This window comes from Leopardus geoffroyi, chromosome D3, assembly GCF_018350155.1.
Source record: "Leopardus geoffroyi isolate Oge1 chromosome D3, O.geoffroyi_Oge1_pat1.0, whole genome shotgun sequence".
Classification (NCBI taxonomy): Eukaryota; Metazoa; Chordata; class Mammalia; order Carnivora; family Felidae; genus Leopardus; species Leopardus geoffroyi.
This window is the reverse complement of record NC_059339.1, coordinates 92,337,999-92,354,366: the sequence shown is the minus strand read 5'-3', so window position 1 is coordinate 92,354,366 and position 16,368 is coordinate 92,337,999. Positions and strand designations below refer to the sequence as shown.

Genomic DNA, 16,368 nt, shown 5'->3' with positions numbered 1-16,368 from the left:
TTTGTAAGTACCCATCCTGCCACGCTCTGGGCGCAGGGCCCCTAACGGGGTGTGTTATCTGAACAGCCAGCCCGCCCTTACAGAGCCCTTATCTCTCCCTCTCCCCCTGGGCTGGTGTCCGTCCCACGAGAACCCCCCGGCCCCCCTCGCCCCGCCCCCCCCCTCCCCCCTCCCCGTCCCCCGGCCCGGCAGAGGCCTGCCTGTCGGTGAGACCCCTCCCTCCCTCGGCCTCAGTGCCCCTCCCCACCCTGCCTGTCCCAGTGGGCACAGTCTTCAGTCACCCCCAGCAGCGGGCCCCGCGGGCCTGAACTGCAACAGCGATGACGGGGGGGGGGGGGGGGGGGGGGGGGGGGCGGTGCGTCCTCGGGAGCCCAGGGCCCTTTGGGACACGGGAAGCAGGTCCCGTCCCAGAGCTGCCTGGAGGACGCAGGGCGGAGCCTGGAAAGCCCTTCGTGCTAGAACCAGCAGAGGCCCGAGCACGATTTCTAAGGTTGGCACCGTACACCCTAGGTCCTCCCAGCTCGCGGGGGCTGGTGCCTGCCTGCCTCCTTCCCCATCTGGCTGTGCGCCCGGAAGGGGAAACGGCCACCGGGTTTTCTCGGCGCCCGTGCAAACACGACCATGCGGCCCCGCAGTGGGGCCCTGAACCCGCACACAGGCTGGGCGAGCCGGGGGTGGGGGGATGGGCACGGGGGCCCAGGACACACAGGTGCTTGGAGCCGCTGTGGAGGCCACGGGGACATCTGCAAGTCGGGAGAGGAGTGTGGGGTGACGTGCGGGGGGTGGGGGTCGTGGCCGCGGTCTCGAACCCTCAAGTGTTTCCTCGTTCATGCGACTTGTCATGCCGCGTTGTGCTTACTTGCACTTTCTGGAGCGGAGCGCACGCCCCTCGTCTACCGGTGTTTGTGACGCGAGCCGAATCCACCCACCTGCTAACCGGGACGTGTGAGGAAGCAGTCCACCCCTCCGGCCTTTGCAGCTACGTTTTCTGCTTTGCGAAGGTCACCGGCAGACTGTTACTGACGAACCGGGGTGAACATGAGGTTCTGTCCTCGTCCGAGCCAAAGATACAATCACCAAGGTGCAGTTTGCTGGTGCGGAACAGAAAGAAAACTCAAAATGCATGCCGTCTTGGCCACTGGAAATTATTTAGGTTAATTTGCTTACTTCTCTGGCTGGGGTCATCTGAAGTTCAGTTCCACTCAACGCAAATTACGGAGTGTGTGTCTGCAGCAGGATGGAGTCCTGGGGGTCCCTGCCCTCCTTGCCCGAGGTGTACGCGGGCCGGCGGGAATTGTAACAGGATCTTCTCAGAAATACCAAAGAGAGGGCGAGGCTTGGGTCATCTATCCCTCACTTGTCAAAAGACCTCTTTCGGTTTTATTCAGCAAAATGGATGTCTGTGTTTGGTTAAGGGTGCGTGGCCATCCTTACACAAAGCGTGACTCTCCCGAAAGTCTCCCGACTTTCCAGGCGCTGGAAAGCCCTACGACTGGACCTTCCAAATGCCACCTGTCGCTTTACCGAATAGGGTTCGTTACTCCCTCACACACATCTTCTTTCAAGTACCCACGGGTATGAATTTGGGGGCACTGTATCTCCCAAAAATATGCACGGCGGAATTTTATAAATACTTTGAAAAGCATTTTAACCGCCAAGCCGGAAATTTGCAAAGACCCCCGCTGGCGTTTGTAAAGTTTCTATAAATCCCTGAAAACCAGCAGAAGCAGCTGGAAATGGAAGAAGGATGCTGTTTCAGTGTGGCCTAAGGGACTCCCCCCACCCACCCAGCTTTCAGGAAAGTCTGCAGGGTATGACCCCAGGGAGGAGGGGGAGGAGGAGCTGTTTGTGATGCAGAAACAGACATCCAAAGGGAAGCCAGGTTCTGGGCTCCTCTGGTCTGAACTTTAAGAAGCTTGGGGTGGGGGGGGGGCGGGGGGGGGGAGCTGGGAGTGGGTGAGTCAGGGACCTGGGAGCTGCCTGGGTCTGACCCAGGGCCCTGTGCGCCCTCAGTATTAGCCGGGCTCCCTCACTCTTGCCCTGTTTCCCCGTTTCTGACCTGGAGCCCGAGGGCATGAGGCAGGAAAATTGTAAGTGTGGCACAGGGGCGTGAGGTTTCCACTCCTCCTCCTGACCCCGCACCTCACACTCCGGAATCTGTCTTTCCCGAAAAGAGGATCAGGTTGAGCATTTATATTACTGCAGACAGATTTCTCCTAGAATCACCAGCACCTGAACTTGGTTGCGAGACCCCTGGGGTCCATGAGGGCGGCTGGTTGGGGCAGACAGCCGTGAACCCACACACCGCTGGCCCAGGGGACACAGGCTCGCTACATACTTGCCCCTGCTCCTAACAAATATTGCCGCTCCCTGTGGGCTCCAGGGCAGTGAGAGATTCAATTCCCTGACCCCGAGTCCAAGTCAAGAGGGACACCAGCTCTCCCTCCCACCTCCCACCTCCCCACCGCCAGGAGGAGGCCGGGAGCCAGTGGGGGAGAGCCCACCTGCCCATCAAGTCCGTGTGTCCAGGTGACTAATGTGCGAACGGCAGGCTCCCTTCAGGACCAAAAGTGTGACACTGACCAGGGGCCCGCCGCTTGGGTGACCCAGGGTTCTTCGCCCTTCCCACTTGGCCGTTGTCTGGTCTGTTTTGTGTGTGTTCTCTCCTGCCTCCTCTGGGGACACGCGGAGCCCCCACGGAGCCCCTGTTTGTGGTGCCGGGATCCACGCAAAGCTAATGACCTGGGGCTCCCAAAGGGCAGCCCCGGGAACTGAAGGGGAGTCGGTGCGTGGATTCGGGCCGGCAGCTGCGCTTTGGACCTAAGTGGCCAGGCTGAGAAACGGGGGCCTGGAGACGTAATCTCAGGTCCCTCCTGGCGGCCTGGGGGTGGAGGGGGTGGGGTTGGGGTTCAGAGGCTTGGCCCCGGGAAAGGTTCCCAGAGAAGCGGTTCGGAGGCGGCCCAAGCCGGCCTCGCCCCGCCCGCACCGACTCTGCGCCCCGGTCCCCGCGCGTCCGCGGCCCTCCGCGTGGCCAGGCGGTCCCCGAGCGGTCCCGAGGCGGTCCCGGCGGCGGGGCGGGGGCGGGGCGGCAGGTGGGCGGGCTCCGCGGGCGGCCGTGTTTACCTGGCTCGCAGGAAGCCGGGGCGGCGGGGGCGGGGGGGGGGGGGGGGGGGGAGGGGGGCGGGGTGCGCTCCGGGCCGCGAGCAGCCGCCGTCAGTCACCGCCGCGCGCCAGCGAGGACTAGCCTGCGGCCCTGGCGGCCCGCGTCTCCCTCCCCGGAAGGCGGCGCCGGCAGCTCCGGGACCCGGCCGCCCCCGAGGGGGACCCGGGCAGCGGAGAGACGGCGTGGGAGCCCGCGGCGCCCCTCGGCCTCGGAGCGGCGAGCGCGCGGTGGGTGATCGCGGCGGGGGCGGCCGGGGCGGCCCGGAGCGGGGACCGCGGGGACCTGGGGAGGGGGGGGTGGGTGACGCGGGGCGCGGGGCTCTCCGGGCAGCGGCGCAGGTGGCGCGCAGGAGGCCGCCCGAGGTGTCCCTGCGAGCTGGTGGGCGCGGGTGTGGACGCCGGTCTACAGCGGCGGGCGCGGGAACCCGACGGGTGGCCGGGTATGGTCTCTGGCGGGGTCCGGCGGCCCCGTCGCGGGAAGAGCGGGCGGCCTGGGGTTGGCGGTGGGGGTGGGGTTCGGGGGTGGGAGGTGACCGAGGTCAAAGGAGGCGGCTCTGGGCGGCGTGGAGACGGGTGCCGGAGGCGGCGAGCTGAAGAGCAGGCTGGGGGGGGGGACCCTACCCGGTTAAAGTGCCTGCAGATTCCCCGCGTGGAGCCCCGCGGACGCCCCCGCCCCGCCCCAGACGGACCAAGTTTCCCTTTGATCGCGGGGGGCGGGGACCGGAGACGCCTGGCTTCCGCTTTCTCCGGGCCTGTCCCAGCTCCGTCGCGCGCCGCCCGCGGCCACCGGGGTCCACCTGAGCCCACCTGCGCTCCTGGCGCCTGGGAGCCGGCGGCGCGCGCGCCCCTCCTGGGCCCGACGCGGGGGGGGAGGGGGGCGGTGACCCCCAGGGTGTGTGTGTGTTGTGCTCTCAGGGCGGTGGCGCCCAGGTGGCCCGGGTCTTGTGGGATGCTGGTGGCAGCGCCTGGTTTCTTTTAGGATCTGCTTTCGCCCCTCTTATCGGAAGGCGGAGTGGAGTTTGCAAAACGTGTACGTTTTTTTGTGGGGGGGGGGGGGATCTCAGTAAGGCTCTGGCAGGAAATAGGCGCGTTCTGGTTCCTGTTCTCTGTTTTCCAGTTGCGACAACCGGAGAGGCAGCAACATGTGTTGCGTCCCTCTCTGCTTGAGGTAGCAGGGATGTGTGCTGAGGGGTGTCAGCGTGGTTCCGGGGGGCCGGCTCATCCGGCCAGGGACACCCACGCTGCTAGAAGGAGGTTTCCAGAGGAAGTGGAGTGTGGGGAGCATCCTACCTGACACCCGTGGTTATTTGAGATTTTCACCGGCCAAGATCAGGGAGACATTTCACAGACCATGGCCTTCAAGTCAGGGACCACCCTGAGAGACATCACTGCCTGGTGTAGAGCCGGGGAGCCTGGGACACAGCGGCTCTTGAAGGGTAAGCCGGGTGGCCCGCATGAGGCGGGCAGCCCAGACAAGGAAGAATGCCCATCAGTAGTTTTTGGTGGGTTTTTTTTTTTTTTAATGGAATGAACAAAAACCTGAAGGGAAGGAAACCGGTTAAAAGTTACTGCACAACATCGCTTACTCTCAGGGATGGAACTGTTCTGAAATGACTACTTTTATTAACCTGGGGTCACACAAAAGTATTTGGTTCAAATCCACGGTGAAAATCTTTACCTAAAGTATCACACTCTGCCCCCAGATAAGAAAGTTTGGGAAAAGTCACTTGCTCTGTGATTTGCCTCTGAATCCTCCGTGGTGGTTCTGAACCCTGGGTCTTTCTTGCTGCCTGGTGGCTGAGGGCAGTGACTTTGTGCTGAAAACTAGACCGCAGCCTTCCCTGGGATGTTCTGTTGCCACCCGAACTTCTAAACGTCAGTTGAATCGTGTGGTCGCCGACAGTCAAGTAAGACGGTGCCACCCCAGGTTTCCACACCACAGCCTGTCCTTTCTAGCCACCGCCAGCGTGCACCCTCCCCCCTCCCCCCTCCTCCCTCCCCCCTCCCCGCGCCCTTGGCACCACAAGTCCTGTTCCCCATTTTCTACAATTTCATCATTTCAAGAATTCTGTAGAAATGGAGTCTTACAATATGCAGCCTTTCTTTTTGACTGGCTTTTTTTTTTTCCACTAAGCGCAATTCTCTTCAGATCTGTCCAAGTTGATTATATATCTGGCGGTCTTTCTGTTTTATTGCTGAGCAGTATTTCATGGTACAGATGGACCACTCTGGATTCTTTGGTTTTCAACCACTCACTCTTTGAAAGGCACGCTGATCATTTCCAGTTTGGGGTCATTGAGAATAAAATCGCTGTGGCCATCCACGGACAGGTTTTCCCGTGAACATGGTTCTCATGTCTTTGGGATACACGCCTAAGGGGTCAATTGCTAAGTCACATGGTAAGCACGTGTTTAATTTTATGAAAACAAAAACATAAACAGCTACACTCTTTTCTGGAATAGCTGCACCATTTTGCGTCCCACCAGCAAGGGAGGAGTGACCCAGGATGCGCACAACCTTGTCGGCATTCAGCACCCTCGCTGCTTTTTATCTCAGCTGTGAGACCAGCTAAGGTGTCTAACGTGACGTCCTGATTTTAACTTGCACTTCCCTCCCGGGTAACGATGCTGAAGATTTTCATGAGTGTAACTGCTGTCTGCGTATCCCGTCGGGTGAACAGCCTGCTCGTGTCTGACTGGCTGTTTGGCCTTGATTGTCCTTAATGTGTTCTAGACGCGGGTCCCGGTGGTTTGCAGTGATTTGCTTTTATGAGTTGTGATGGCGGGGGTGGGTAAGTAGGCATTTTCTGTGAGCCTGACATCCTGGAGGCTTTTCCCCTGTTGTTTTTTCTATGTATTGCAGTTTTGCACGTTCCGCTGAAGGCTGATTTAATTTCTCCTGAAGCATGAGGTGCAGGTTGAGGGCTTTTGGTTTTGTTCGGTTGGTTCTGGCCTGAGTGTCTGGTTGTTCCCAGGGTCACCCCTCCCCCAAGGTGCTTTCCTCCTTCGTCAGGTTTGTGCGCGTCTGTTTCTGGGTTGTGGGTGTCTGTTCCGTCCGCCAGGACTACACTGTCTGGATTACTGTCCCCGGGGGAGTAAACCTTAACGTCAGGCAGACTGGGTCCTCTCTGCTTTTCTTTATTAAAAGCATGGTGGCCGGGGCGCCTGGGTGGCTCAGTCACTTAAGCGTCTGACTTCGACTCAGGTCATGATCTCGCGGTTCGTGGGTTTGAGTCCCATGTCGGGCTCTGTGCCGACAGCCCGGAGCCGGCTGTGGAGCCTCTGTCCCCTCTCTCTCTGCCCTTCCCCAACTCGTACGTGAACTCTCTCTTTCTCTCCCTCTCAGAAATAAATAAGCCTAAAAAATTTTTCAATTAAAAAATAGAAGTCGCGGTGGTTCCTGAGGGCTCTGTGCCTTCCCACGCAAGTGTCACAACAGGCTTGCTTACATCAGAAAACTCTCCGTGGGATTTTGACTTCCTTTTAGCTAATTCACTTTCTTTGAGAGTGAAGGGGTTAACATTTTCCAGAACAAAAGAAGGGAAATGCGGTTTTATTGGTAATAAGCGATGAGCCACGTTGCACGCTTAGTGTTACGGTAGAGATAAATACAAAAAATATACCAAAAGGCAAGTAACAAAGGGGAAAGAGCATGGGGAGACGGGGCTGAGAGGCAGAGAGCAGGGCAGGGGCCCAGAGAGGCTTTCTCAGAGCCTGAGGGCCTAGTTCTTGGCCACACCCCCCCCCACACACACACACGCGCAGAGACACACACCCACACACTTCTCCGCACACACAACCTGACACGCACACCCCCTCCTGTTTGCACCTGGGTTCCGTGTGTGCTGGCCGATGTTGGGGACACTCCCCCATGGGCACAGAAGAGCTGCCACTCTGTCCCCAAAGGTTATTTTAAATAAGGGTCAGTCCTCTGAACCTCTGGGCCCAGGAGTTTCTGTTTATGTGACACCTGTTCTTGGATATAGACATACATCTTTTTTTTTTTTTTTTTTTTAATTTTTTTTTTTTCAACGTTTATTTATTTTTGGGACAGAGAGAGAGACAGAGCATGAACGGGGGAGGGGCAGAGAGAGAGGGAGACACAGAATCGGAAACAGGCTCCAGGCTCTGAGCCATCAGCCCAGAGCCTGACGCAGGGCTCGAACTCACGGACCGCGAGATCGTGACCTGGCTGAAGTCGGACGCTTAACCGACTGCGCCACCCAGGCGCCCCTAGACATACATCTTCAGGACATCCATAAAACCCATTCAAAGGCCTAACTAAGCTCCCCCTCCCCCAGTCAGATGTGTTTTCTGGAAGGACACCGACGGACTAATGGTGGGCTCTGCAGGAAGCCTGTGTGTCCACGGGTCCAGGCCCTCCCTGGCACCCAGTGGGGAAGCCTGGCAGTGCTCCTTCTCAGTCCCTCAGCCAGCCGTCGAATCCCCAGCAGGCCCCCTCCCGGCCACCCCCAATGGCACCAGCAGGCCCAAGGGCTCCACCCCGCCCCGTGCCAGGCCGGCCACACGAGCGCCTGGGGACCGCTCAGAAACCAGAGGCCTTTGCAGAACAGCTCTTCTTGGGAGGAAAGAAGCAGATAGGAAAACACTCACTTTTTTCACGTGCGGGAGCATGAGAAGCTCTCTCTTGATGGGGGTAAGACACAGCACAGCAAAACCGACCCCGACTTTGAAAAGGGGTCAGCGGCTCGTAGATGATAACCAAGCGGGTGACACCTTTCAGAGTGTGAGGGGGTTTCTCTGAGGCCTGTAGCCGCAGCCTTCTTACAGGAAATGAGCTTCTGCTGAGAGCCCCTTGGCTGTTTTTCTTGAGGATGAAGTGCTTCTTTTTGCTACGTGTTGTACAGTTTATTTTTTTTAATTTTTTTTTAACGTTTATTTATTTTTGAGACAGAGAGAGACAGAGCATGAACAGGGGAGGAGCAGAGAGAGACGGAGACACAGAATCTGAAACGGGCTCCAGGCTCTGAGCTGTCAGCACAGAGCCCAACGCGGGGCTCAAACTCACGGACCGTGAGATCATGACCTGAGCCGAAGTCAGACGCTTAACCGACCGAGCCACCCAGGCGCCCCTTGTACAGTTTAAAACACAACGATAGTCACAAGAGCCGTTCAGTATTTCATTAAGTGCAGGGGTTTTCAGCAGCACACAGATTGTGATTTATGCCATAACGAAGGCTTCGGGTTGGTTTATATATCTCCCCTGTTTTAAAACCACCCAGAAAGGGCCGCCTGGGTGTCTCAGTGGGTTAAGGGTCCCACTTCAGCTCAGGTCATGATCTCACGGCTCGTGGGTTCGAGCCCCGCGTCGGCTCTGTGCTGACAGCTCGGAGCCTGAAGCCCACTTCGAATTCTGCGCCTCCCTCTCTCCCTGCCCCTCCCCCACTCCCTCTCTCTCTCTCTCTCTCTCTCTCTCTCTCTCAAAAATAAACAAACATTAAAAAAATTTTTTTTTTTTAAAAAACGCCCAGACAACCCCGAGGGCTGCTGATGCTCCTGTACGCAGACGTGACGGGATTGTACTTGCTTGCGGGTTTCCTTGTGATCGGTGGTCAGCATCCGGTGCTGACCACTGGACGTCTGGTGACCGTGTGCTCTGAGTACTCTGCAGCTGGACCCTCACTCATCACGGTGCCACGTCCCCCTCCCCCCCCCCCGCCCAGCGTGGGGCCCACCGCCTGTGCTGCCCCCCCCCAGGGGACCCGGCCCAGCGTCTCCACCACCCAGCGGCCTGGGGCCTGGGGAGACCCGGTTCCGCGGGAGCAGTGCACCTCGCTGCACCCCGTTGCGTGAGATTCGTGTCTCAGAGAATGACTCCTCTTTGCTGCAGCGCAGTCGGGTGACGGTTTGTTTTTGTCGGAGAGGGTGGCGAGTGTGGCCGTGCCGGTGGTTTTGTTTTGTTTTAAAGTTTATTTAGAGAGGGACAGAGAGAGAAGGAGTGATCGCCTGTGAGCAAGCAGGGGCGGGGCAGAGAGGGGCGCGAGGCGGAGCCCCAAGCAGACTCCCAGCTGTCCGCACAGACCCTGACGTGGGGCTCGATCCCACGAACCGTGAGATCATGGCCTGAGATGAAATCAAGAGTCGAACCCTTAACCAACTGAGCTCCCCGCCCCACCCCCTGGGCGCCCCTGCGGCCCCAGTGTTTTAAGTAAGGGTGGGAAAGGCGGGGCTCCCGAGGGCCTCATCGCCACTCGCTGGCCTTCCTGCACAAGTGCTGTCCCTGCCTTGTGGGGTCGGGCGCCATGGGATCTCCCCCACCCCAGCCACGTCCTGCCCGCCCCTCCAGGGACAACGTCGGTCCCTGCCGGCGGGAGCCGAGAGCCAGGCGGATGCTCCTCCGGCAAAGACCTTGCAGACACACGAGGCCACCGCCTCCCCAACCAGCAGCCGAAACAGAGAGGAAGGACTCACACAGGCACAGTTCTTCCTTATCCGGGGTCCCGTGGAAACCGGGAGGCGAAGCTCTCACAGAGCGATCCCCCCACCCCGTGTAGATTGCCAGGGGGCGCAGAATCGGCTTGGTGGCCGGCTGGCGGGGAGCCCGCGGGCCCCGTGTCTTTTCACGAGGCTGCTGGGACAGGGTCGGGTCGGCCAACCACCTGCGCACACTTCATCCAGATTCCTGTTGAATGCAGAGTCCCGGGCCCCCGTTTCCGCCGCACCACCCACAGCTTGGGGATCGGGTGCAGGAGTGTGTGTTCTTGTAAGGTCCCCAGGAGACTCCGAGGAGCCTGCTCTAAGGGAAGGAAGGAGCCGCGTCCAGTCTACACGGGGTTATCCGAGCGTACACGCGTGTGCTCACACACGTTTTCATAAGGGCACCGAAATTCGTGTGTTTCACTAATCGAGTGACTTTGCATCAGAAAGAGGGACCCGTGGGAAATAAATTCTATGCTTTCGTGTTTTTATCTGCGTCTTGTTTGTTACTTTCTCTGTATTCGGAGAATAGCTTTTATTTCCTGCCTCGTGAGCACTGGCGCCTCTGACGAGGAGTATTTCCCGGTGCCCCTATTCTCATCCAGATGCCTGGACACCTGAAGCCTAACATTTTTGCGAAACTTGCTCTAAAAGCAAACACTACGAGCTGTGTTGCAGGCTTCCCAAATGCGGTAAATGCATGATTAATCTTTTAAAACCCGTTGACCATGCTGCGCACTGCGTTCCCAGGTCCACAAGATAAGACGGGCGTGGTTCTTGACCCGAGAGGCTTCTCCGTATTACTGGGGGGTTAGATGCACACAGACAGGTTTCCCAGGGCAAAACGTCTGCCCACGGCCCCGAGCTGCGCACAGACAGCCACGCCGTGGGACTGCTGGTGAGCGGGACCCCCGGGGAGAGGGAGGGAGACAAGGCAGCCTTCCCCAACAGCACTGCGCAGTGAGGGGGACTCTGCCTTGCACCCAGGTCCCTCCCAGGCCTCCTGCTCCCCCAGCAGCCCCACACCGCTCCCTGGGGTGGCCTGTCTGGCCGTCCTGGAAGTCCTGCTTCCTCATAGGCCCTCTCGTCCCCAGGGCCCTTCCCTCGCTGTGTTTCCAGGATGTCCACCTTCCCCGCTCAGCTTTTAGCAGCGGTGGCTCTCATCCGTGGTTTGGTAGCGTTTTGCCGATGAGGGATGGGGTTGGCTCCCGCCTGTGCGTTCTGGGAAACCTCCACGTACGTCTACTGGCCTGGGTGTCATTTCACAGCGCGTGGGGCTCGTGCCTGCCGCATCCACGGAGGCACAGGCTCTGCTGATTCTGATCATCACCAAACAGCTGACACAGCAGGGTCCGGATCGTGCAGGAGTACGCCCAGTCCTAAGGTTGACTCAGCTTACTGTCCTGCCTTAAAAGACCAGACAAATTAAGGCAGGGATTTAATAGAATTAGGAAGTAGTGGTGTGTGTGTGCTTGTGTGTGCGTATGTGCACGCGTGGCCGTGAGGGTGCCGTGGTTGTTTTCATTCTGGTTCTTTGGTGTCTGAAAATGTAATAACCTTGGACTAGCTGGGACCGAGGGTGTCTGAGTGTCAGCAGCAGCTGCCCTGTCCTTCCTAGGAATATGAAGACGATCGATGACACTTCAGAGACGGCGTAATGCATCCGTAGCTTCCACTCATCGCTGTGTGATGCTGTCTGAAAGGCGGTGTGGTTCCAAACGGGAGATGGCGGCTCTTTTATTCTCTCGTCGTTTGCGTATGTCCAGGCTCCTTTTGGAAGAGAGAGGGATTTAGACCAGATGCTGGAAGCTGACCTTGCTCATTTCAGGCTGCTGGTGGGAACTTGCTCTGTGAAGCAGGGTGTGAAAACGCCCTGAAAATGCAGTGCAAGGTCACGGTCGAAACCACATTAGGGAACCGTCCTGACACCATCTATAAACGCGGGTCCGTAGATCTGCCTTTACAGGGGATTAGCAACACCCAAGTGAAGTGTGCTGTAGGACAAGGACGTTTTAATGGGAGAGTACATTAGAACCGGGACAAACTTCAAACCCCTCCAAAAGTAAAAACACAACTGAATTTGCTCATGAAGAAAGAGACGGTCGCCGGTGGTGCCTTTGCATGAGCTACCGTGATCCGGTCACCTCAGACCTTGCGTCTCCGCGACGTGACTCCATTTGCTCTCGCGACGTGGGCTCCAAGAGGAATTTGAGGAAGGCACCCCAGGCTCAACCAGGGTTTGTCCCTGACCTCCTCCAGTGGAGTGACACTTAATGACCGTGACACCTGTCATCGGGTGGGGTCCCGGGCGTGGTTGCTCTGGGCTCCCTGACTGATCACAGACATCTGATGGTGTCTGGTGGAGGCCAGGGGAGGGCAGACGTGAAAACGTGTGGACAGGGAAGCCCAGGCCCCACGCCGTGCCTACAGTGAGGTCTTGGGACAGCCTCAGCCGTGGGCCTGGCTGGCGCACCAGTGGTCCCTGCTGGGCTCCTCTGCCCCTGCAACCCGGCCGGTGGCCAGATAACCAGGCTTCCCTCCACCTGGCGGCCAGTCGCCGTGCCGGATGCTGCTTGGATTCACCTGGCTTCGGGTGCGTCTATTTAACGACATTTGGGCGAAGTTTTATTAGAATATAATGTCTACCTTAGCATCCTGAAAGGGTAATTAACTCACGTAAGAACGCTCGCCCCTTGACATCTGTTACACACTGTAGTATGTTTCCACGTGGTGTCACCCAGGCCTGTCGTAACCAGTGACTGGTGAGCTGAGCACAGGTGCGGCTTTATGTGACCCCGGGGCCACCTTGTCTTCTGAAGGGCTGCGTCCCACCTCCGTGCCGGATCACCTCCCGGCCCCATAGGAGCCCATGTTTGCCCTTGACCGTGGGCACCGGCACACAGCGCGTGGGGGAGGCTGCTGGTCTGGGGCTTCCACACCCTCCACCACATCTGCTCCTCTGCTCCCCATGCGACCAAGCGTCGGAGGGCTCCGTGCGGAGCTGAGGGCGGGGCCCGCGACTCTGGCCGCCGCCCTGTGTGCTCGGCAACCCCAACCAGTGTGGACCCACGCTTCCTTTCTGGTTCCTTCTGAGCAAGGGCTTCTGTTTTCAGAGGGCTCTGCCCCGAGACGGCCCTTCAGTGCCCCTGGATCCGAAACTCCTCCCCTGCTGGTGTACCAGGCTGGACGGACCTCCCGGCCGCTCCAACCCCTCGGGCCTCCCCACGGTTCACAGGTTGCTCCGGTTCCGTGGGATGCCACAGACCGACGACGGGTCTCCAAACACACGTGTGCCGTGTACGTGTGTGTGTGTGCACGTGTAAATGGGCATGTGCACATGTGATTGAGAGAGGGGACAGCTTCGAGTGCCTACGACGTCCTGGTCACCGTTGTGGTGCTGGGAAGGTAGCAGTGTGCCTCTGAAACTGGCCTCCGACAGCCTGTGGGGTTTTCTTTCCCAGGCAGACTCTGTCTCGCTCTAGAAAGGTCTCAGGCACAAGTAGGTTAGGTGAGGTCTGAGGATCTGCCTTCAAAGTGGCCAGCGGGACAACACGTCTGTGTCCTTCTACCGCCCCAGATCTCAGAAGAGGGAGAGACACAGCACAGACGCACCGTGCATGGGCGTGCACGGGCGAGTACACGCTCGTGTGGGCACGTGACGCAGGCCAGCTCTTTTCGCCCTGCTCCTCCGATGCTCCTTCTGGCACCGAGCACCAAGGAGACGCTCGCGTCGTGAGTTTTCATAGCATCTCCTCCTGGACTTGGCCTCTGGCTTCAGGAAGCCAGCTGTCGTCAGCAGTCGGACACAGCGTGGGCGGCTTTGCCTAAACCTTGTCAGGAAACGCTCCAGTTGTAAAGACACAGGGAGTGCGACGTCTGTGCTCAGCCCTGGTGGAATCTGAACGCCATGAGCGGCTGCCGAGTCTGGAGCCAGCCTTGTCCAGCCCCTTGTTTCTCCAGAAACACAGCCAACGGGGCCCAGAGAGGCCAGGGGGCCCGTCCACGGCCGCCTCACTGCCACGGGCAGGTGGTATTAGAATCCTGGTTTTCTGCCCCAAGCCTGTTTTCTCCCACACGTCCTGCTCCTTTGCTCTTTCAAGTAAGCTGGTTCCGCTCTGCCTTTAGATGTCCCCGCCCTTCATCTGAATCTGGGATGCGGGTCAAGTAAGAAATGCTGCGGTTTGTGTGGCGTATGAAGGGTTAAGACCCCTCATGATAGCATTATAGCAGTTCACCAGGGAAGCACTTTATAGCCTACAAAAGGCCATCCCAGACGATCTTGATTTTGATGGAACCAGCAAATCATAAGGCCTCAACCTTATGGTTGAGGTAATAAATCAGTGCCTTCTGAAAGGATATCGATCTTCCTACGCCTTCAAGGTACCACTTAGAAACCAAATGCTGCGCAGAAACTGCTTCAAAAGCTCAAGTTCAAAATGCAAGCTTCCGGCAATCTTGTGTTCACAATATGCTTCCTGCACTCTTGATTGCCTGTTATGTAATTATTCCTTTATTTTTTTTTTAAGTTTATTTCTTTTTGAGAGAGACAGCATGAGTGGGTGAGGGGCAGAGGGAGAGGGAGACACGAATCTGAAGCAGGCTCCTGGCTGTCGGCACAGAGCCCAAGGCGGGACTCAAACCCACGAACCTGGAGATCGTGACCTGAGCTGAAACCAAGAGTCAGAGGCTCAACTGACTGAGCCCCCCAGGCGCCCCTGTAGTTATTCCTTTAAGTGCCGTTTTTCAGGAACAGCTTGAAAAGAGACTTCATTGCATGATGTGGTCGTGTCAAGCTTTATTATTTACCGTTGCTTTGCGGTGGTTTTTAGGCAGAAGGAGGTGAGGAAGGAAGGCTTTGTGAAGTTGTCGCTAATGTGTTTTGTACCAGGAGAGCATACGTTAAAAGGCCTGAAATGGAGGAAGAGGGGCCCCCTCTGACCTTTGGATGGAGCTTTGGTCCTTAATGAAGCCAAGACTCAATGCATGGAGAAATCCTGTCTCAGAGGAAGTTGGGGGCCGTGCCCAGGTGCCTGGGTCCATTCGAGGCCGAGCTTGAGCCGAAACTCGGGGACCGTCAGAGGCTCATCTTCTGTAAACCAGGAGCTCAGTTAGAGCCCCCTCTCAGCACAGGGGAAGCACAAAGAAGCCACACCATTGACGCATCCATCTAGCACCTGTCACGTCGTCACCCCGTCATGACGGCTGCTGTCGGCCTCCTGGATCCAAACCCACAGCCCCGTCGCTGCGTCCTGCTCTCCCGCGACGCGTCTTCCCGCCGTTTCTATAAATACGATTACCACTCCGCAGCGTCCTGGATCTCTCCATTGCGTCTCGAGAAGTGCAGACTCACCCAGTAACTTGTGGCATGCCCGGGTGAGCCTCGGGCCCACTAGACGGCTCCGAGCCGGGTCTCCTGCAGGCCATGGTGGGTTGGTGACCAGGCATAGCATTCTTTTCCCTGATTGCAATCTGGAAGGTTCTGGAAAGAAGTCACTCAGTACTGTGCTGCGTGCCTGTGTGAAGATAAGGTGCCAGTGAGATCTGCTGTCTCTGTGGGACCACTTAGGGGTTGGTGATTTGGATCTGGAGGTTTTAGATCAACAGTTCTAGGATCCAAAACACAGCTTTATCTTAGCTAAGACTCAGACTATGCTCTTTTGGCCCCAGGCCACACAGAAACCTACTGCCCGAGCAGGCTCATTTCCTCCCTGTGCTTAATGATCATGAGCCATCATGCCTCATGTCAAGGAATGCATGAGTCGTCATGGAGGTGAGTTGAGATGCACTGAGTCGAACACACATCGTTCTGTCGTTTGATCACTGGCCCGGCCTCCGAGCAATGCCCAGAGCGTCTGAGTTTCTTCTCACTGCCGCTGACGGTGCCCCGGGTCACGAGGCACCCCCGGATCTCTGGTGACCGGGCAGCTGTGGCTGATGGCCGGCGCCCTGGGCCGTGTGGCCTAACACCCCTGTGATGATGTCGCACGCGTGACTCCCTGCGGGGGCCGAGGAGGGGGACGCCCGTGGGCCGGTCCCGGAAGGCAAGGCCCCTGCGGGGGTTGATTATCCTCTGACCCAGGGTTTGTATCTTCAGGTGCCTGTAATATATTAACCAGTTGTTTCCAAGCACCTCCGGGAAGTAACATTCACTTCGGAAGTCCCAGGTTTATGCGTTTGGAGCCACGTGGGCCAGAACCCTCAGCGCCAGGCGGGGAGCGTCTGCAAGAAAGGGCATGCCCTGCCCACCCCTTTTACTCAGGCTCTAGATACCTCCGCTCTGAACCCCCGCCTGCCTCGTCCCGGTGCTGGGCCCCTGGCTGGGACAGCTTGTGCGCTGCCTGCCCGACACGGAGCCTCACGGGGCAGCGGGGCCCAGCATTCGCTCGCGGTGACGGAGTCCGGCCAGCAGTGCTGCGGGGTCTCCAGACTTCCCACCTGCCGGGGGAAGGGGGTGCCCGATCCGACCCTCTCCCCACGCGTCGGCAAGGCCCGTCTCAACGTGACTTGTGATACGGAGCAAGGCCAGCTTCCTACCGCCTGTTTGTGCACGGAGACTTTTTTCTCTGTGCGCAGTAGCAGGCCGGGGAGGGGCCTCGTGGGGCGAGACCCAGTCATCAGCCAGGAGGGGAGGGGGAAGGGGGTCCGGATCGCTGAGGACTCTCCCTCCAGTGACACGAAATGGGAGAAAACGGGGTTGTCACCGGGCCATTCCGAGGCCTGCGTGCCGTCGAGTCGGAAACTCAAACGGAGCCCGGTCAGCCTCCCTCGG

The 16,368-nt window shown here is 58.4% G+C and overlaps 1 protein-coding gene across 4 annotated transcripts in view; it reads left to right on the top strand.

The window, feature by feature from the left end:
* Positions 1-3,311: 3,311 nt before the first annotated feature.
* Positions 3,312-16,368, top strand: part of LOC123587775 (myelin basic protein) — a 116,339-nt gene continuing 103,282 nt past the window's right edge. The window contains exon 1 of one of the 4 annotated variants that reach the window (XM_045457779.1): positions 3,312-3,390. The gene's annotated coding sequence lies outside the window, so the exon portion shown is untranslated. The remainder of the gene's footprint in view (positions 3,391-16,368) is intronic. The other 3 variants (XM_045457778.1, XM_045457777.1, XM_045457780.1) reach the window with 3 other exon arrangements.